The sequence below is a fragment of the Pagrus pagrus genome, assembly GCF_965226575.1.
Source record: "Pagrus pagrus genome assembly, chromosome: 15".
NCBI lineage: Eukaryota > Metazoa > Chordata > Actinopteri > Spariformes > Sparidae > Pagrus > Pagrus pagrus.
The window spans coordinates 30,844,846-30,868,702 of record NC_140199.1 but is presented as its reverse complement, the minus strand read 5'-3'; the positions used below and the strand labels follow the sequence as shown (position 1 = coordinate 30,868,702).

Below are 23,857 nucleotides of genomic sequence, written 5' to 3'. Positions count from 1 at the left end.
AGCATGAAACCAATGTGTTTAATCTGTAATGAGACAGTTGCCCTTGTCAAAAGTGGAAACGTAAAACGTCATTATGAAACAAAGCATGGCCACTTCGAGCAGAATTACCCACAAAACTGCGAGGTAAGGACCAGAAAAATAAGCCAAATGCAAGCATCATACCAAGCAACACGCACTATGATAGTCAGGTCAGCCACACAACAGGAGCGTGGAACTGAAGCCTCACTGCGAGTGGCATGGGTCTTGGGCAAGCACAAAAAACCATTCACTGATGCGGAAATTGTGAAGGAGTGCATGAATGAACTAGCAAACGCTCTATTTGAGGGAACTCAAAAAGATGACATCATACAAAAAATAAATCAAATACCCCTCTCTGATTCCACTGCAGTAAGACGAACTGAAATCCTCACTGATGATTTATTGGACCAAATGAAATCTGCTGGTAAAAAGGCTAAATGCATTTCATTGGCTTTGGATGAATCCACAGACAACACAGATAATGCCCAACTTCTGGTGTTTGTCAGATTTTTTGATGAAGAGAAGGGGGAATTCTTCGAAGATGTGTTAGGCCTCACAAACCTTCATGGGCATACAAGAGGGGATGACATTTCTGAAGCAGTGATGAGAGACCGAGAGATAGACCTGAAGCGTGCTGTTTCCATTGCTACTGATGGAGCCCCAAGTATGACTGGGAGAGAGAGGGGATTAAATCAAATCAAATCAAATCAAATTTTATTTGTATAGCCCAAATTCACAAATCACAGTTTGCCTCAGAGGGCTTTACAATTTGTACAGAGACGACACCCTCTGTCCTTCGACCCTCGATTCGAGTGAGGAAAAACTTGCCCCAAAAAAGGCCCTTTTAACAGGGAAAAAATGCGGAAGAAACCTCAGGGAGAGCCACAGAGGAGGGATCCCTCTCCCAGGACGGACAGACGTGCAATAGATGTCGCATGTACAGAGCAGATCAACGAGATCACAATGTATTCAATTATAAGCGATGGTTGACAGGAGTGAAAGTACACAAAGATGTATTACAGCAATAATGATGAAATGCACATGGAAATGTGATTACTAGTGATAACAGTAGTAATGATCAATGGCAAGGATGGTATGTAGCAATGCAGTACGATAATAGTAGTGGAACGTATGTAACAGAGATGTGACTAATATTAGCGACAGTAGTGGTGGGTGTCAGGCAGGGTCATGGCAGTAGGTGCATCCACGATCAGGCAGGGCCATAGCAGTAGGCGCATCCACGATCAGGCAGGGCCATAGCAGTGGGCGCATCCACGATCAGGCAGGGCCATAGCAGTGGGCGCATCCACGATCCACGACCCGGGCGCGGCCAGGATCCAAGGGAGCCTGTAGGACTAGAAAGCACAAGGACTCCGGGGAAGAAGCAAGTCAGTGACATGCAGAGATGGGGCATGTATACAGGCATAATGTATACAGATGGAGAGGAGAGGAGAGGGGAGGAGAGAGAAGCTCAGTGTGTCATTGTCCCCCGGACTAGGCCTATAGCAGCATAACTAAGAGCTGGTCCAGGACAGGCCTGGGCCTGTCCTGGACCAGCCCTAACTATAAGCTCTTAGTGTCCCGCTTAAAGGTTCATCACCCTCACCTCATAGCATGCCACTGTGTCTTTCATCAGATGGTCTTGTGTGCCAGCCTTGGAAAGGAGTACTCAGAAATCATGTAAATTGATTGAAAATTTTGAAACCCGGTTTGGAGATTTCCCTCTGGGAAAACAGGTCTTACTGTGCATTGAAAATCCATTCCTGGTGAAAAATATCACAGAATTCTCGATTGAAGCCCTGAAGGTCTGCCCATGGGCTAGTGCTGATTCTCTTCAATCAGAGCTGATTGAGCTTCAGGAAAACCTTGCACTGCAGGAATCTCTTTGTGACCCTGCAACCTTTTGGACGAAGATGGTCCCTGCAGCAGGTGTCCCCGTCTTGCAGAAAATGGCCCTGAACATTCTCACCATCTTCCCTTCAACATACTCTTGTGAGTCAGCCTTTTCAACGATGACTGGTGTGTCTACACCTGGCCCTCACACCTTTTGTTTAAAGAACTGGTGGCACAAAAAAAGTGCCACTTTTCACACTGATGTGGACAGAACACATCATCCTTTGTGCATAGTTCAAATGTTCTTTGTGGATTTACTGCCTTTTTTTGTTTGGAGTTCTAATTTTGGAATTACACCGTCACTGTTCCGGACCCTGGACAGATTGGAAATTTGGTGAGTGGACCTTTTGAGTTTCTAATTGAGTACCCCTGGTCTAATTATTTCAGACAAGATGTTCCTGTTTTTGCCAACCATCTCTTTGTCTTCAGATCCCTATCCTGTAGCCTCCTTCAAGCTGAGCAGCAATGTTTACTTTGCCAAACATGCCAAGATGCACAGCACTTCCCATGTGGCTCTTAGTTTGTTCATGCCTTTTCACTTTTTCTGCAAAGTGCTTTAAATCGGTCAAGCCTGACTGGATCCATGCTGGTTCAGTTCCTGCTGTTTGAAAAAGGAGGCAGGGATAGCAAAATAAAGTGCCGACCTCACTGCATCCAGTTAGCCAGGACTTCTTAGCAAACCACCCTAACCCTAACCCTAACCCAAAAAGGCGGGGTGAACTGTCTTCCTCTGTCTTGTGCTTGTTGTTTTATCATGATGTCTGGCTGGTCAGGTCAGAGCTCTTTCACTCCGAGCTTTCCCTGCAGCGTTCTCCTCTCAGACGGCGTTGTTTCAGCGACTTAACTGAACTTTCTTTCTCCATTTCGATCTATTCTCCGCATCTCACTCTATCATACAAGGCTCCTCCAACTCTCTATGAACATCTACGTCATCTGCTCCTACCTCAACTCCTTTCTGCGCTTTGTATCACAGCCTTGGGGCGGTGATGGTCAGCACCCAGCAAGCTCCTATCTCTTGTATTACAGCGACTGAAGTGCGCACGTACAATTTAGAACTTATTTTTTAATCTACGTTTTTATTGCATATTATACATGTGACTCACTAACTGTATAATATTTAGGTTGCTCAGTTAAAAATATTAAGTCTTATTCAATGAAGGCCTATATGATTCTTCTTCATGTGGGACAGGTGGGGAGGCACCCTTGTGCCCCCTATTGACAAGCATCATACTTGAAAGGCAAGTGACAAACAAAAACTTGTGGTGATACCTTTTCTGATCTGATCTTACTTGTTTTCTCTTCTGTGTTTATGACATAAGTACATGAGTCAAGGTTCATTTATTTGTCATTCTACAGTGCAGAGTTGTACAATGAAATGCAAGTTGTAGAACCTTCATGCTACAGAAGAAAAACTATTTTTTATTGTGGTAAAGCAGTGGGTACTTCTCTATTTTTTTTCCCAGGGCTCCAGCAGGGGGAGCTGTTTAAGTGCATTACCACACACCTGTCTTCCACATTATACACATGATCTGGGGAAGGTTGTCCATGCATTTTTCATTCAAATACTCCTAAACAATGAGAGCCTCACAACAAGGATTAATGTTGATTTGTATGCTAGGTGAATTTGTTTTAGTTCATCTGTATAACTGTCAGACATTGTCAGAAATGTACATTTTTATCCAGTTTTAACCTAACCCTAAACTTTGCCATTACATCCGAGGTATGCACAAGGTAAAAAAAAAAAAAAAAAAAAAACGACACTCACTGCTGCTGTTTTTATTATTTCTAAGATATATATTCATTGTCACTTCAAAACTTTCATTATCACGTGGCAGAGGAAGTTCTTTCAGCTTCCTATGTCTCTTTGTTTGAGCTTACTTTGTGTTCTGCTTTGAAGCCACAGAGTTACCAGAGAAGTGGACAATAAAGATTTCTAATCTATTTATTTTATTATTGTTTTCAGTAGTATAATATCAGTTAATTTTGGAGTATTTAGCGGCGAGGTTCTAGATTGCAACGCTTTTTTTAGTTTTTAGTCTAACTATAGGTTATAACTCCCAAAAAATACATATTATGGTTGATTGTAATCTTTAACGTTACTCTTACCTGTCCAGCAGAAAGCAGGACACTTTGGCATCAGTCTGCAAACATTTCTCTATCATCAGAGATTTCGATCTGAGAAAGCCAACTTCAATCTTTATTATTGTTTGATGCCGTCGCTTGTCCCGATCTCATTTAGCGTCTTGGAGTTTTCATTTCTTCAACAACGATTCACGCTCCTGTGACTTTTCTTGTACAAAATACGTGTGATCATCCATCCTTAACAGATTGTGGTTTCAAACTTCTCACGGTACAGATTGTTTAGCAGGGAAGAGCAGCCACTTTTTTTCTTCTTCGTCTTCCGAAACCCGGTCATTTCCGGTGGCCACCGACTAAATTTAAAAACGCGAAAGGCACTCACTAGTGCCAGGTGTGTCTGTTCTGGGCTACTGTAGAAACATGGCGGTGCAACATGGCGACCTCTGTGGAGGGAGACCTGCTCCCTATGTTTATGTTTTATGTTTATTGAGATCCCCATTAGCATCTGCATAGCATCCGCTATTCTTCCTGGGGTCCAAAACATATACATGGGAGACAATAAAAGAATACACATTCACACTAAACAATATAGACATAGACATAAAACAACACAAACAAATAAATACAGACAATATAGACCACATAGACAAATACAAAACAATATACAGTATACCTTAACAACATAACATACATTCAATACATGACCAACACAACAACAAAATAACAAGACAAGACAACTCCAACCAGGTTTCCATAATATAATAATACCCCTCCACAAATAATTGACTCTACTATAACCACTATCTATATGATACTATAATAATAATATATAATACACTAACCCATATATTTATAATAACCCATATATTTATGTCAAGTACATAATCACGATTAATGGAAGTTCATTATTAAATAATATTCTTTTAGAGCTTTTTTAAAAGCATATATATTATTTAGTTGTTTAATATAACATGGCAACAAGTTCCATTCTTGCATTGCAATTGACTTTGTTCCTGGTTGAGTTTTATGTTTTGGGAGTCATGCATTCTTCTCACATTGGTTCTAAAACCACAACATAATGTCACACGCGCTGCTTTGTTTTGAACCAGTTGCAATTTTCTTATGTTCCTTAGAGATGTACAAGACCAAACTGCAGAGCAATAATCCATGTGTGTTAAAACCAAGGCTTGAATTACTTGTTTTATATTTTGTTGTTTTAAGTATTTTGTGCATCTTTTAATTACTGATAAATTATATCCCATTTTTATCACCAAATTATTTATATGTTTATCCCACGACAGTTTACCCTGTTTTACCCTTGTATCATTTATAGATAGATTCAGCGTTGGTTTTGAACACAGAGAAAAGTTGTTTCCAATCACCATACTCATTTCAACTCTTGATCTAGGTGCACATTTAAGTCATTGATATTTGTCTCAGCTAAATAGATCGTAGAATCATCAGCATACATCGAAATATGTGCCTTTTTCAGTGCCAAAGGAAAGTCATTAACAAAAATTGTGAACAAGAGAGGCCCAAGGCAACTCCCTTGAGGGACCCCTTGTTTAACACCCAGTAACTCTGACTGACTTCCATTAAAATATACCAGTTGCAGTCTATCACTCAAATAACTATGAATCCACATTAATGCAGACTGAGAAAAACCATAATATTTTAATTTATTCAATAGTAACTCATGATCTATTATATCAAAAGCAACAGAAAAATCAAGCATAACTACCCCTATTATTTTCTTTTGTTCTAAGTCATTTAACGAGTCATCCACCATTTGAATCATAGCCATTGCTGTTGAGTGCTTTTCTCGATATGCATGTTGAAATTTAGTGAGTAAATTATTATTGAAAAAATAGGACTGGATTTGTTCATATACAATTCTTTCCATGATCTTGCTCAGCACTGGTAACAGACTTATACGACTATTAGATTCAGAAAATGGCAACTTTTTATTTTTGGGTATTGGAACTATTTTCGATATTTTCCAAGCTTTTGGACAAAAATTTCCACCAAATCCTAGATTAATAATATGAGTAATCATCGGAGCTATTAATGAAGCGATGGGCTTAAGAAGCTTGGTGTCGAGATCATCCACTCCTGCTGGTTTATTTTTACATGTCATCAACATCAATTCAACTTTGGGCACGCTAACTTTCTTAAATTCAAACTTAGTCTTTGTTTTCCATTATACGATGTATTAAAGTATGAGATAATTCTGTACCCCCTTTCTGGAAAGTACTTTTTAATTTATCAATTTTATCGATGAAATAATTATTCAGATGATTTGCTATTTCAGTGTGTTTGGTTACAAACTCTCCACTGACTTCTAAATAAGACGGTGTTGAGTTCTTATTTCCTTTCAATAAATGATTCAGGACATTCCATAACTGCTTACTATCATTTTGTATTTCATTTATTCTCTTTTCATAATAAAGTTCCTTTTTCTTTTTATTTAATTTTGTTACAACATTTCTTAGCTTACAATATATTTGCCAATCTGATTTGAGACCAGATGAAATCGACATTTGTTTTGCTTGATCTCTCTCCTTCATATTTTCTCTCAGTTCTTTATCTATCCATGGGGAGTTAGTACTCCTGACAGCAAACTTCTTTAGGGGTACATGATTATTATTATTTTTTTAAATTTATTTAGCACAAACAATATCAATAAAAAGACAACATGGGGGGCGCTAGTGCGCATGTGGAGGATGTACACGTGTTTCGCATGTGCTCCTTTCCGCTACTTTGAAAAACTATTTTAATACCGCATCTTTTTGCTTACAAGCTGTGAAAGTGAATATATATGTTTCCTTAAGAACTTTATTGAGCTGAAAACGCAGCATGCCGAAACCGAGCATTCCCAGCAGACCCAAAACCACGGAGGGACAAACCGCCGCAACGAGAGCTAGTGCTAGTGCTAGTGCTAACATCGAGACCTGCAAAGACTCCCCCATCCAGCCGGACGCACCACCAGACAAGATTTATGCTATGTGTAGGGAGATCGGTCCTGCGCTGCATTAACGAGCGTTTCGATGCTTTCGAGACCAAGTTCCATGCACTCGCAGCCTCACAGGCGGAGCTACAGGCTCGTGTGGCTAGTCAGGAGGAGGCTGTTACTGAGCTTGATGCACGCATGCTAACACTTGAGGCCAGACACTCTGAGCTGGCGAAGTGTAACACTCAGCTTCACGCTAAAGTGCAGGATCTGGAGGCCCGCTCCTGGAGACATAACATCAAAATCGTGGGGATACAAGAGGGCGAAGAAGAGGGTAAACCCACCGAGTTCGTCTCCAGGCTAATTCCCAAGCTGCTTGGCGCTGATCACTTCCCGCACCCAGTTAAAGTTGACCGGGCGCACCGCTCCCTTCAACCGAAGCCGGCCACCGGAGCTAAACCGCGCACCATCCTGGCACGTATCCATCATTTTCAGGATAAAGAACTAATCCTCCGCCGTGGCAGACAGCAGCCACTGGAGTATAAAGGATGTAAGGTGCTGATCTTTCCGGATTATACCAGCGAGGTGATGACCCAGCGTCGCGCCTTCCGAGATGTGATGCAGGCTCTGCGTGACGGAGGTGTGAAACACACCCTGCGGTACCCGGCCAAGCTCTTCGTTTACTCCCGGGATGGTGAGGCGCCCACGATCTTCGCGGACCCGGACGAGGCAGCGCGGTCCCTGGGAAGGAATAACCCAGGCCAGGGGGAGTGAGCCCACATTAACATCTTTCACTCAACTCATGACCGCATCGGGGTGAGGCAACTGTTTTTTCAAAGCGGCTGTTTGACCGCTCACAACACTGGGACTTCTCTATGTACATTGTTTACATGCATCTGCCATTACGAAGGCCCATTTAAAGTGATGTCATGTTCTCTCACTCTGGGGTGCTAGTTTAAGTCATATTCCTTGTTCTAATAACTTAATTATTGCGGTATTATACAGTTGTTTGTTTATATAATGTTGCGGAGAGGGGAGATGGCGGTAACACAGTTAGTAGGGTCTACTGTACTCGCCAGCAGCTCCCGTTAGGATGAAGGTAGGATGCTACGTGCCAGGTTCAGGTAGGCACGAGGCGGGGTGGGGGTGGGGGGGATATGTTTTTGTATATGGCTCAGACATGTCAGTGTTAGTTGTTTTTCTGTGTGATTTTTCTCTAATTCAGCCAGTCAAGTTACAATGGTTAATATGCTTTTGCTCGTTTATGTCATCCCTTTCATTACTCATGTATGCAGGGGGCCCAAGATAGAGTAGCAGTAGGAGGCAGGGATGTCACGGTGGTTTCGTGGAATGTTAAGGGGCTGGGTCATGTTACTAAGAGGGACAAGGTTTTCCGACATCTTAAATCTTTATCTGCAGATGTAATTTTCCTGCAAGAGACTCATATAAGAGCAACTGAGCAACGTAGATTGCGGTGCAGCTGGATATCTCAGGTTTATCTGTCGTCGTTTACCTCTCACGCTCGTGGGGTGGCTATTCTTTTCAAGAAAAATATTCCGTTTCAACTTACCTCCCTCAATACAGATCCCAACGGCAGGTACATTATGGTTTCTGGGACTATTAATTCATTTCCATTAATATTTTTGAATATCTACGGTCCGAATGTAGACGATCCTAATTTTTTCAAAAAAGTTTTTGATTTGTTGCCAGATGCCACCAACTCTAATATAATAATTGGAGGTGATCTGAATTGTTATTTAGATCCTTATTTGGACAGAATGTCGTCACGTCCACCTCCAAACATTACGTCAGTGCAGGTCCTGAACAATTTGATTAAGTCTAGGAATGCAGTGGATATTTGGAGGATTCAGCATCCTACGGACAGGGACTACTCATTTTATTCACATGTCCACAAATCTTACAGCAGGATAGACTATTTCTTGATTGACTCACGTCTAATTCCTTCTGTCACTAATACTAAATACCACAATATACTAATTTTGGATCACAGTCCCCTGTCGATGTCCTTAAACCTTTCTCTCCCTAAACAAAACTACTCCTGGCGCTTTAACCCTTTGCTGCTCTCCGATGGTAACTTTGTGGAAGCTATTACTACCAAACTAAAAACCTTTATAGAAATCAATGACAACGGTGAGGTGTCGGATTCTACTCTTTGGGAAACTCTAAAGGCCGTTATTCGTGGAGACATAATTTCCTATGAATCTGCCATTAAAAAAGAGAGAGAGAAGCGTTTGTTAGAAATCAGGAATACTCTTCCCACCTATGAAGCGACATATCGAACCTCAATGTCTTCTGAAGACTACAATAAGATAGTTAAGCTCAAATATGAGTATAACTGCATTCTAGGAGGACAAACCAACAGCCTTCTTCTGAAACTGAGGCAAAAACATTTTGAACTGGGGGAAAAGCCCGTGGGGCTCCTGTCGCGGCAGCTGAGAGGTGTGCAAGCTTCCAGGACGATTCACAATATCAAATCTGAGGCAGGCACCCTGTTGACCGACCCTAAAGAGATAAATGATCGTTTCAAAGAATTTTACAGTAAGCTGTACTCTTCTAAATGTGATGCCACCCACTCTTGCCTGGCCAACTTTTTTGACTCTCTTGAAACACCTAAACTTAGTGATGCGGCCAAGGAAGACCTAGACTCCGATTTTACACTGCAAGAAATAGTCTCTGCCATTAAGTCCTTCCCATCAGGCAAAGCGTCCGGGCCTGACGGCTTCGGCTGCGAATTTTATAAGAAGTTCAGTGGCATTCTTGCTCCACTTTTGCTCAGGATGATGGTGAGTTCTAAGAGAGACAAAATCTTACCAAAAATGCTTTATGAGGCCAATATCTCCCTCATTCTGAAGAAGGGCAGGGAGGAAACAGACCCAGGCAGCTACAGACCTATTGCACTCCAGAATGTTGACAGGAAGATAATAACCAAAATATTAGCTTGTCGGTTAAATAGGTATTTGTCGTCCATAATTCATCCTGACCAGACAGGGTTCATCCCCGGTAGATTTTCCTTTTCCAACGTCAGACGCCTTCTTAATATTATGTATGTTGATCACATGGATACCAGTGGGGCAGCAATTTTGTCTCTAGACGCACACAAGGCTTTCGATCAGGTCGAGTGGCCATATATGTTGGAATCCCTGCGCAGATTTGGGTTCGGTGACTCTTTTGTGTCTTGGGTGAGACTGATATATGCTAACCCGATGTGCTCCATTTTAACTAATGGTGATAGATCGACACCATTTCCTTTGCGTCGCTCGGTACAGCAGGGCTGCCCTCTCTCGCCTGCCCTCTTTGCTGTCGCGCTGGAGCCCCTCGCCTTAGCAATAAGAGCCCATCCGGGAATTGTGGGTCTGGAGGTGGGAGGTACCGAAATGCTCATTAGTCTGTACGCAGACGATGTCATATTAGGCCTAAAAAGGCCAGAAAAATCTGTTCCCCTTCTGCTAGAACTGATTACCTCTTTCGGAAAGCTGTCTGGGTATACAATTAACTGGGCAAAGAGCGAATTTATGCCCCTTTCCAACACCTACACGCCCGGTTTCCTAGAAGACATCCCTTTTAGGTTGGCTAAAGATCACTTTACGTATCTTGGCCTGACAATACCCAGGGAACCCAGACTCCTATTCAAATTAAATTTCTCAGAGTTTGTGGCTAAGCTTAAGGGAAGTATAGAGGCTTGGAAGATCTTGCCCCTGTCTATGATCGGCCGTATTAACTCGATTAAAATGGTCTCCCTTCCCAGGTATATAAATGCAGACCATTTACCTTTGTCAGAACCTTCCTATTTTCCTCACATCAGCTTTTTTTAAAGAACTAGACTCCATAATTTTGTCATACATTTGGAATTATAAGAACCACAGGATCTCAAAAGCCCATTTACAAAAGGCCAAATCAGAGGGAGGGCTTGGTCTACCTATATTTAGACATTATTACTGGGCTGCTAACATTAGGGCATTGATGTTCTGGCAACTGGAATCTCCAGGCAGTTTGGCCCCTGGGGCCCCCTCCTGGTTGAATATGGAGGCCAACTCGGTAGTCAGATCATCTTTATCTGCCTTGATGTTCTGCAAAATAGAGAAGCTAGCCATTTTGAGGAGTCAAAGTTTTGTTGTTAAAAACGCTGTTAGAATTTTAAACCAGGTGAGAAAAGCCTTGGGTCTGCCAACGACATCTGTACATACACCTATCTGCTTCAACCACTCCTTTATGCCTTCAACATCAGACAGAGTTTTCCATGCCTGGAGGGAGAGGGGCCTTACTTCCATAAAGCATTTGTACGTGGCTTCTTTTGATAAATTGCGGGCAAAATTTGAGTTACCACACTCGCACCATTTTCGTTACCTGCAAATCAGAGACTATGTTCGATCCAAAATCCCTGATTTCAAAACTCTCCCTAAGGAGCATGTGTTTTTCGACATCTTAAGGAGCCCCCCTGACTCCAGGCATCTCATTTCCAGATTTGTGCGTTTGTTTGATAATTGTAACGGGGCTGTCACGGACAGGGTGAGGGCGGCTTGGGAGGGAGAGCTAGGCATTGAGCTGTCTGCAGAAACATGGGAGAAATGTTTAGCTATGATACAATCTTGCTCGGTTAACAGCAGACATCAGTAGACATCATTCAATTCAAAGTTGTTCACCGTCTTCATTACTGCAAACTCAAACTGCATAAGATCGCTCCTTCTGTCTCACCGCTGTGCGACAGGTGTAAGGTGTCGGAGGGCACACTGTCTCACACCTTCTGGCTCTGTCCCTTGCTGACTGGACTCTGGGACAAAATATTTGACTGGTTCTCCAAGGCCTATAAGAGACCCTTCCAACCGGAGGCTGAACTTGCAATCTTTGGCTGCTCACAGACTACAGCAAGCCTACCTGCAGCAATGCAGCAGTCTCTGATGCTGGGGATGATTATTGCAAAAAGGCTAATCCTACTGGAGTGGAAGTCGACGTCTCCCCCTTGCTTTCAGAGGTGGTTGGCTGACATGGCCTCAACCATACAAATGGAAAGACTCAGGTTCACAAGGACTAATTTAATTGGAAAATTTTTGGCTATTTGGGGCCCCTTCCTTGCCTACCTGGATGAGACCAGGACAGATGACAAATAACTGGTAGCCTTACTGTATATTTGTTTATGCACTCATCTATGTGTATGTGTGCTTACTAAAGTCACAGGTATTTTTCTTTTCTAATTTAATTTTACGTGTCTGAGCCGGGGTGTTGTTACTATTGTTGTTATTGTTATGTCTGTTTTCCTTTAAATGAAAAATGAAAATAAAAAGAATATTAAAAAAAAAAAAAAAAGACAACATGAACAATCAACATGACAGGGATGTGCAAAGGGGAGGTATGAAACCCACAAGGGCTTATACTATATGAAAACCTCACCCACATATTAAAAAAAAACAAAAAACAATAACATAGGAAAATAATTAAACAATAATGAAAAATAAGTAGAAAAGTAAGTGATTAAACAGTAAATATAAGGAAGTAAGGGGAAAAAAAGGGGAAAAAAATACAAAACAGAAATAATGAATGAGAAGATAAGGAAAGAATAAGAAGTGAGTGAGTGAGAGAGAGAGAGACAAAGGAAAAACATGACAATAATTGTCTTATGTTTGATGGTACATGGTTTGACTGATGAGGTACTTTTTGAGAGCCTTTTTAAATTATGTTAAATGAATAATTTTTTTCAGATAGTCGGGTAGCTGATTCCATAGACGTGGACCTTGATAACGAATTGAAAATTGCCCAAGAGCAGTTCTAAAGAAGGCAGTGTGGAGGTTGAAAGAGTTTCGTTTCTGGTAGCTATGGACTTGGTTGTTGGACATAAATATATGAGAGAAACTACGAGGTAAAATATTCATTCTATGCTGGAACACAAATAAACAGATCTGACACACATTGATATCATAAACATTCAAGAAATTAAGTTTTTGAAACAGAGGACCTGAACTTGCAAGATGCTCAGAGTATGTAACCATTCTAACAAATCGTTTCTGTAAAGTAACAAGGTGTTTAAGGTTTGTTTTGTAAGTTGCCCATACAAGATTGCAGTAAGTGAGAAAAGGATATGTTAAAGTATAATAAAGTGATATAAGGATTTTTCTGGGTGAAACATGTCTTATCCTGCTGATGACACCAATGTTCTTGGCAACTTTGTTACAGATGAATGATATGTTTTTTCCAATCTAATTTTTCATCAATATGAATACCCAAAAACTTGGCATGTTGCACTCTAACAAAAGAATGATTGGATATATAGACATCATAAGGAATCGTTTTCTTATTTTTTGGTACGACTAACATGTATGAAGTTTTTTTAATATTTAGAGATAATTTATTTTTTTGGAACCCTGAGATTAACTTTTGTAAGTTCAACATTTGTTTGAGTAATTAGATCTTCATAACGTCGATTCGACATAAACATATTCGTATCATCAGCAAAATTGACAAAAAACATGCTTTTTGAAACCAGATATAAATCATTTACATAAATAATAAAAAGCAAAGGACCGAGAATATATCCTTGTGGCAAACCACATGTTAACTTCCTATAGCTAGAATCAGAACCATTCCAAGAAACAAACTGTTTACGGTTGTTCAGATAGTCACAGAACCATTGGAGCTCGATTTCCCCTATACCATATATCTGCAATTTTTTAACCAGAAGACTATGATCAACGGTATCGAATGCTTTGGACAGGTCTATAAAAACCCCAATAGTAAATTCATTATTATCCAATGGCGTTGAAAATCTATCAATTAGTTGAACCAGGGCCATCGCAGTAGAGTGTTTTTCTCTAAATCCATATTGATGAGAATAGAGGAGATTGAATTCATTTAAATACTCTGTTAGTCTATTGTACACAATTCTTTCAAGTACTTTGGCCAGACAAGGCAAAATGGATATTGGTCTATAATTTGAGTACTTACACATTTCATCAGATTTATGTACTGGGATGACTCTGGCCCATTTGAACTGGTCAGGACAACGACCTGTAGCAAGTGAGCAATTCAATATATGAAGAAGAGGTTTCATAATGGCAGGCAAGCATTTCTTGAGAAGACTAGGCTTCAGTCCATCATGACCAGCTCCTTTAGGTTTGAGTTTGGTCACAATGTCCTCAAGCTCATTTTGCTCAATCATCCTGAAACTGAAATGTATAGGAGGTGCCTGTATTTCAGGAAGTGTCATAGAACTATGAGGTATACTGCAGCAAGTGAGGGTCCAATATTAACAAAAATTAAATCCATCAGCAATTTCTACAGGGTCAGTTACTAACTTACTTTCCAGTCCCACTTGACATTCATCACATAATATTTTATTGGAAGGAGTCTTTTTCATGATCTCATTGATAATTGACCAAGTTGACTTCATATTATTACCAGACTCAGTAAATTTAGTTTCATAATGTTGTCTCTTAGCAATTCGGAGGAGATGATGAAGTTTGTTCCTATAAGAGGAATAAAACATAAAGTTCAATGGCTGGTAAGGTATATTTTATAAAGTTTATGCTTTTTCCTTATTGACTTCTTTAGACCCTTAGTGAGAGAAGATTTAGATTTTTGGGGACACCTTTTTGTATTCTGGTAGGGGAAAGCAATATCAAATAGTTTAGAAAATAATTTAAAAAATATATCATATGCTTTTTGGGCATCTTCTTCCATCTCCACCGAATGCCATGAATTTTCATAGAGGGACAGAATGAACTATGTTTGCCTGACAGAAGTTTCTATAAGAGGTTACTGGCTTGCCTTTTTTGAAAGGAGCAACAGTGTGTGCTAAGTGGAACAGAGGGAGGTGGTCAGCGAGATCAGCAAGCAGGACACCACATATCCTCGGGCCCTCAACTGAATTAGTTAATATGTTATCAATAAGAGTTCTATTTGTAGCTGTAATTCTTGTAGGTTTGGTAATGAGAGGATAAAAGGCAGAGGTATTCAAATGGTCAACAAAAGTACAGGATTGGGGGTGCATCAGATTTATATTAAAATCACCCAACAAATAACATAATTTCTTCTCTGATGATATTTTACTCAACGAAACAGTTAAACAATTAATAAATGTATTATGGTTGGAATCTGGGGGCCTATAAATGCAGCCAATAATAACCTTGGTCTTACGCACAGTAAGTTCAATAAATATGGCTTCAGCTTCCTTTTCTAGGGGAGTTGTAAGGTCAGGGCGAAAAGAGAATTTAAGTTCCTCCTGCAGAAACAAAGATACACCACCACCAATCCTGTCCTGTCTGTGACAAGGAATGTGATTATAGCCCTGGATGTTAAACTGGGTGTTGGAGCTATTTAATTGTTTATTTGTTATTGATAATGTTTGATTAGTATAGTTTTATTTTGATTCAATTCGTGACACTATTTTCTATTATTAATAACTTAAGGTAAATATTATCCTTTTGTTTTGCTTATTTAGTTTTGTTTTCTTTGTAAATTGGGTAACACTGGGCACTGGAGGTTATATATGTAGGAACGCAGGTGGAGGACCAGAATGCACCTGGGTGGGCAAATGGTTTTTTACCAGCGCGAGAGAGGCATGAAAGAAAGAGGATTTGTTCGTTTCTTTGTATTGCTTGCTTGTTTTTGGAGTAAATAAATCAACGGAAAGAATATACGAACTTTGAATGGACATGACTTCTTTGCCTGCGTACGATTCACCCCCATGGTGCCGAAGTGGCCCTCTTTGATTTTGATTTTTAGTTAATTTGATTTTCCGACAAATGGCCACTACACTGGGATACTTTCTCTTTTGTCAACCAAGTTTCAGTTAAGGCAATTATCTTAAACTGAATTGAAAATAAAGAAAAATAATCAATAAGGTCATCAAAATGTTTAGGTAAACTCCTTATATTGAGATGGAAGAATGACAAGGAATCTTCAACACTGATGTCCTTTTCAGTAACAAGAGTATTGAAGGACTCCGTAGTGAAATATCTACAGGCAGACTTACTGGAACCAATACTGAGATTTATATCTGAGTCAGCATTATCATTAGATGAAAGATGTTGATTGGAAAAGGTAATAAAATCAGGTTCCTTATCAGATAAATATGAAGCATTCAACATTTCATCAATAGAAGACATAATTTTAAAAGTAAAAAATGTGTTTAAACAAATAAGAACAAGCTAAAAATGAAAAAATTTAAGCAGTCGATGGCAGTCATTCGAGGGGTTTATTGGGAAATTTACGGGGAGGGTGCACTATGAGCTGGTCATACTTGAGAAAGGCAAAGTTCCCTTGCTTCCGTGCTTCTCTGAGCTGTGGCAACAGTTCTTTCCTTCTCTGGCGGACCCTCTCTGAGAAGTCCTCATTTATAAAGAAATTAGTTCCCTTCAATTTCTTTGCCTGTTTGAGGATTTCTTCCTTGTCCTTGTAGCGCAGTAGCTTAACAATCACAGGTCTTGGCCGCCCATTAGCTGTATACTTCCCTGTTCTGTGAGCTCGCTCTATTTCCACCAATTTGGGATCCATCTTCAGGTGATCTGCAAGAAGTTTCTTCGTTTTGCGCTGTGATTCATCCCCTGATTCTGTAGGCGCGTCAGGGATGCCATCAATCACAATGATGATGATGATGATCAATCATTGACATTAGAATGTAATTAAAAGTCTGAATTGCTTCTTCTGTATCTTTTTCTAAAAGCACCTTTGACCAGTTTGCATTTTTAGCATCTTCTACATACCTTTCTTCATCATAATTCCGAAATGATCTCCTCCTTATTATTTTTGGAGATGGCTTGGGAACTTTTGTTTTCCTGGCAATAGCAATTAAGTTATGATCACTACACCCAACTGGTACTGATATAGACTTGGTGCAAAACTCAGGTGAATTTATGTAAATGTGATCGATACAGGTAGCAACTCTAGTGCCATCATTTTTAAAACATATCCTGGTTGGCTTATTTATTACCTGAGATAGACCACAAGCAGTAGATGCACTCTTCAATTTTGTTTTCATTGAACAGGAGGGGGAGCCCCAATCTATGTTAAAATCACCCATTGCATAAATTTCATGATTAGTACTGCTGGCCAAGTCCAGTATGTCACATATTTTATCTAAATACCAACTACTGGCACTAGGGGGTCTGTAACAACATCCCACCAGTACTGGCTTTATATGTTTCAAACAAACCTGAAGCCACAATATTTCAATATCTGATGACATTAGATCTACTCTAATCTTAATGGGTAGGTGATCCTGTACATAAAAGGCAACTCCCCCTCCATATGCATTCCTGTCTTTCCTGAAAATATTATATCCTTGAATCATTAAAGAAGCATCTTCAAATGTAGAGTCTAAATGAGTTTCTGATAATGCTAGTATGTGTAAACTATTTGATGTTAATATCTCAGATACTTCTAATAATTTGTTCCTGACACTGCATATATTTATATGGGCCATTCTCAGGCCTTTCTTTGGCAATTTGTATATCATTCACTGGTTATTCGCCTCATTGTGATAAACCCAATGTTGGAGCAACACAAAACACAATCAACTATGAAACATATACCTATATACACATTCACATACACCAGTTCCCACATTATTGTTTTATTGTCACACTTTAACCTAAAGGAAGCTGAACTCACATTTGTTCCAACTTTTAACACTCAACTAAATTATATGATTACCTAATTAGAATTTCATTTATATCCTCTTGCTCTATCCATCAAATGAAACCTGCAAACTCTTCCTAAATATATCTATTTTAATCCATTTTTAATTCGTTTACAACTAATCGAAACAAACATACAACTATATCCAAATCACTCTTAATAAAGCACTTAAAGTAAAAAATAAACTGACAGATTTTATTTAACATAGTAACCTTTCTAAATCATGTTTCATGTTTCCTATGTAGATATAAATTGCTCATTCTAAGGTCATGCAAACACAACAACTCTTATTTTCAGGTGATTATACACTAACTAAAACATACTTATGAATATATTATATTCCATTTCTGCCAAGTCTTTTCTGCTAGATGTCACTACATATGACACACTGGAGCTTTAACTCCCTCTCCCACACTCACTTTTGTGGGAATTAAATGTGAGAGGCATTATAATACATTATATATTATATTATATTATATTATACATTATAATACATCTCACAATAGGTTTCACTTCAAATCAAATGTTATTTATAGATCCACGTTATCATAAACATTAAAACCAGCGGTGTCATTTGTACTTGCGCATGTAGTGAAGTATAACTATTCCATAAACACCTTTTAAATGTAAAAGATATCAGCCAATTCAGACCTGAAATCATATAACCTGTCTCACCATCACATTCCCCCAGAGCGCAGCGAAGAGGGCCGGAATGTTTGATAACGAAATTATCAGCATTGGTTGTACAAATCAAAGATTACATCAGATATCATCGAAGAATGAAAACTGTACTGTACTGTAACTGTAAGTTTAACATAAGTATAATTTTAGTTTCCAGACAGCCTGGTTGTGTAGTGTGTTTAACATCGCTGCAGTGATCACCATCGACTGGAGACACACACACACACACACACACACACACACACACACACACACACACACACACTCACACACACACACACACTCTGCCTTCTCCAGTCAGCTCACCCGGTACATCTTCACAACCAGCACATGTGGATTGTGTATATTAAGAATGTGTAGAAATAAAGTGTGTGACAGCTCTAACACAATCGTTACACTCCATATCCTCATTGTGAGTCCTGATCATGATGCACCGTAACTAAACTTCATTAAATAAATGAATTGTGTTCATGTATCAAACTTCCACTTTCAAATGATATCTCAGGCTGAGGGATAACACCGATCGTCACAATCATTTTGGTAAGTGGAACAGTCAGTCTGATCGCTGTAGCCTATTCATATAAATACTGCGGTGCCACTCGTGCATAATGCTGCATGGACTATCACGGTCCTAGCACTGATAGAGGACGACGAGAATGAATGAATACAATATGTGCTTTGTAACCACTACCTCACCAACCAACACCTCGTTCTCTGTGCCAGAAATATGTAGTTTCTTCTTCTTTCTCTCGTTGTGGCCATGATTCACTGTAAAGAACCATCGATCAGCGGCTCATTTCTAGCCGTTTACATTCATGAGGCACTTTGCGTTGACCATCGATGGTTGAATGTGGGTGTGGAGAGGGAGGTACATGAGGCGGATCCATGTGCATTTCCAGGTTGATTTGAGATTTATTAAAGGAAACTGCGCATTGTTGGGCGTACACGAGGTTTTAAAAATGTGAATATTTTTTGGCGTACGTACATTCCCTCATTTGTACGTACGCAAACATTTAGTGTGGATTCTCTAGTTTTAGAAATGAGACTCCAAGGGAGGTTAATAGATTATAAGAATAGTAATCATTAGAATTAAAATCACTTTTCTATTTTATTTTACTTTATTTTATTGTGTATTTAGCAGAGACAATGCACATTGCATGGATTGTACCAGATGTAGCTAAAAGCTAATTTCCATCTGTAGTCCCTGGGTGGAGACCGCCACTGCTGTACAAGTTACAGAAAATAAGGATCAGTTGTACAGATATGTATATTATTCAGACCAAACGGGAAGAAAATATTCACATCACTCACGCAAGTTTGATTGCGAGGTTCTACATATTTAATCGTGTCTTCTCGCGTCTTCTCATAACATGAATAAAAATAATCGCAAAGAGATTTATCTGTGATCTGCCTTCACCTGAATTCATGCTTCATAAGGTCTGTCGGCCAGGCGACAAGCAAACAAATTTTAAAATGCTTGTTCCCTGAAAGGAGTTTGGATCGATCAGAGCTATGCTGTGCTGAGACATATTTCCAAAACTTACAAGGTAGTCTGTCTTTCTCACTCACTTCCCCCTCATGGCAGCTCCTTCTTTGCCCAATAAGCAATTAGATGTGATGTCACGTTTTATCATTGACTTTGTATCTAAACGCGCAAATAATTTGCATCACGTTTGGTCTGAAGGCAGCATTACAGTCAATACCATCAATTAAACAAACCAGTAAGACAAACCAAAATAACCATATGAAAGCAAGACAATGACACAACTACTCTGATGCGAAATAATAATAATAATAATATCAATAAAAATAATAAATTTCCATGTTGATGAAGGTTCTCAGTCATCCAGGTCATGGTAAATCTAGGTGCTGTATTGTCGGCAACTGGACTTGTTTCAGTTTCTTGAAGACGTTTCACCTCTCAGCCAAGAGGCTTCTTCAGTTCTAACTAATTGGAGGAGTTGGCAGGCTTTTAAACTCCGTGTGGGTGTTCTCTTACAGAGTCGTTAGGGCCACTTGTGGGTTGTTGGTCAAACCGGCCTTCATGTGGGTTTCTAAGGCTAGGTGAGCCCAGGTGTGAATGTTTGTTAAGCTGTCTGGGGAGATAACTCAGTACAGCAATGTAGGTGGGTGATAAGTAATGTCTTAGGCCACCTCCTCTGTTTAAAAACGGTCGTTCCATTTTTACTCCTCTTTCAAACCATCTGTCAAGATGCCAAGATGTCTACATTGTTGTCCTCAAAGGAATTATTTTTCTCCTTCAGATGTAAGTGGACAGCAGAGTCTTGACCTGAGTAGTTGGCCCTCCTGTGTTGTGCCATTCGTTTATGGAGAGGTTGTTTTGTCTCCCCAATGTACAAATCTCTGCAGTCCTGGCTGCATTGAACAGCATAAACTACAGTACTCTGTTTACTGTTTATGCCTGGGTGTTTTGTCCTTAGGATGGACAAGTTTCTGCCTCAGCATGTTGGTAGGTTTAAAGTGAACCGGGATATGATGTTTATTAAAGATCCTCCTGAGTTTCTCAAATGTTCCTGCGACATAGGGAATGACGATGTCACGTTTTCTCGATAAAAATACTCTTATGTCTTTGATTTGCGAAATATGACATCCAATCCAAACATCTCTTCAAATATCTACAGATCAAAACTTTCATATTTAAGACACAAATCCGTATCCATACCTTCTCTGAGTATACAGGTATGGCTTGCCGGACTGTCAAACACTCGCCCTTGAAAAACTCACATTTATGAGTAAGGGTAAATTGTCTACCTTTGATAGAATTTGGAGAAGTTTCATATCATTTTTAGAAGGGGAGAAAGCCAAAGAAACCTTCTTGCCTAAAATGTAACATTTAATTGGCATTTATTTATTTTTCTTTCATTGTATGTCTATTTTCCATCTATTTCCTCATTTGATTGGAGTACTATTTTTTTTATTACAAATCATTATATCAGCTTAACAATTTGAGAGAAAGCTTTGCAAGAACTACTTGAAAAGCAAGGAGTCCTGGACTGTCCTTCCCATACGGAAAAGAAATAGAAGAAATAGAAATAGAAAAAAACCCTATAACTTTCCATCGCCTTCAGTTTATGTTTCATGTATTGTATGTTTCATGTAAAGTATATGATTTACTCCTGAAAATGGCCACTTTTGCATTATTTTCATACAAGATAATAAAAAGAATTATATAACAATCAAGTGAAAACTATATATGTAGAAAATAAGGAAAGCACATGTCAACGTATGTTTTCCATACACGTTTAATATAATTTTTGCAGTTTTTTTCTTTACTGTCTGTTTAAAGACATATACTTTACATATATGAATAAATACCACTATATGTAAGTTTTCTGTATGAAAAGTGAACATTTTTTGCAGGTGAATTATGCTATCTTTATATGTTTTATATAAGTTTATTAAATGGCATATAATAAAAATCTGTATGAAAAGATATAGGAATATATACCATTACATATAGATTTTTTGTTTGTTATGGGAATATAATGCCACGGTAAACTATGTTTTCTTCATGTTTTTTGTATAAGAATTCTTAAATGTCAGCCTATGAAATTTGCAATATGATTATAAAAATTACATACTTTTTTACGAATGATTTCATGCAACTTCATATAAATTTCTATCATAAGAAACGTGACTCACATATGAAAGTGACGAAACTTAATTTTTCCCTTTACTACTGAAATACTACTTTCTACCATCCCAGCTACATGACTGCAGTCTATAAATGCAATATTTCAATATCTGTAATGCTGAAAAAATGGCTGTTAGGCAAACTTTTAATTTGATGGACTTTATTACCAGTGAACTGATATTACAATGAACATCAACATGGGCAAAACTAGGGAGGGACAAAAACCTGCCCACAATTTCCCTCTAACAGGTAAAATCTTGCTACAAATGTGACACTGTAACAGTAACAGTAACAGTTACTACCAGGTAGATCATGTTCGTGGTGTGGTAAACAGTGTTTTAAGGGGTTGTTGTAACAGAAACAATTTTACTTTTGGCATGGAGCTCTGTGATCTTGGCATTGATTGTGCTGCCTATGCTGGAGGGCTGGGTCCCAGGCCACCTCTCAAGCGTTGAACCTATATATGAACACAATAAGGGAAAAGAATAACAGTACAATTATTAATCTGAAAGTAACCCCCAAAAAAATCATTACATAATATAATGTCTAATGGTGCTAGCTTTATTGCACTGTATTGGAGATGCATAGAGAAGTTAACTAAAAGGAAATACATCACAATGTATAACCTTTGATGGAGAGATGCCTCTATCAAATGCACGATTATACTTCAGACTAAAATATACTTATTTTCCTAAATGTATTCATTTGTTTATTTGCTGTTGGACAAAAAATAATTCAGAGGCACTTAAAACAGGAGAGAACGAGGTACCTTACAATAACATGTCATGAGTAGACCAATATTACACCTGTGTATATAATACAGTATAAGCAAGGGAAAATCCGACAGTATTCTATGAATAAGGTTCTTCCATTTGGCAACAGCATTGTTTTCATTAACACTTATACAATGTAGAAATGTTGGGTAGATACTGTATGTTCTCCATGTGTCTCATAGAATTTAACACAACTGACACTAACTGACTTAAGACATTAAAACAAAAATTAGATCTTTCATACTCATACATGTACATATAAGAGGCAGTAGATCCAATTTATGCACTAGATTTATTTATTCTTTAAAAATCAATTACCTTGGACGACTGGCAGTCCCTTGTTGATGGAATAACAGACTCTGATGTGGAGCTGGATGCTGAAGATCTGGGGAGGGGCAGCAGTGAATCTGCAGATGATGAACCGGGCCTGGACTGCAGAGAATTTTGGGGTGGTCAGCTCCAAACTGGATCTCTTAGGAGTTTCAGCCAAATCAATGACATTCTGCATGGTCTTTAGGAGTTCAGGCACATCTATACACAGAAGATGACAAACAAAAACGGTACATCATTCTTTAGTACCATATAAAGTATGGCTAAAGTGTTTTAAAGTGTTTTCATTGTCTAATTGTTAAATAAGTTATAAGAAGTGATACCTTGGACAAGCAACTCCCTGAAATTAGCATTCTCTTCTTTGAGATCTTTGATCTCCCGCTTTAATTCAGCCATTGTCTTTGTCAGATTTTTATCACGATGAATGACTGAAGGTGGTGAATCTCTGTACATTGCAAGGAATTCCTCTGCAGGTCTGACATTCTATTTACATGATACAACCGAAAAATATGGTAACCTCAAAATAGTTGAAAGCAAATAGTCACCTTGACTTGCAATGGCTGAGTCAGAATCTGAGTCTCATCTGGATCTGAGTCATCTGAATCATCCTGATATTTTTGAGGGCAGACTGATGCCCTCTTGGTCAGCTCTGCAGGTTCATTTTCCTTCAGCAGTGCATTAAGTTGACGGGTTGCCTCATAACGAGTAGCTAGAGAACAAAAGAAGAAAGAATACAAACAAACAGATTGAATGACAAACTGCTTAATACTCAGGAGCAGTTTTTGTATCACCATGTTATGTTATGACATTGTCAGTATCATAGTATGTGTT

The 23,857-nt window shown here is 39.0% G+C and overlaps 1 long non-coding RNA gene across 1 annotated transcript; it reads right to left on the bottom strand.

Moving 5' to 3' along the window:
* Positions 1-22,072: 22,072 nt before the first annotated feature.
* Positions 22,073-23,775, bottom strand: LOC311270351. Its single transcript, XR_014624253.1, has 3 exons — positions 23,572-23,775; positions 23,015-23,227; positions 22,073-22,380 (listed from the first exon to the last, which is right to left on the bottom strand). It is a non-coding gene; the product is annotated as an uncharacterized lncRNA (long non-coding RNA).
* Between the last annotated feature and the right edge of the window lie 82 nt (positions 23,776-23,857).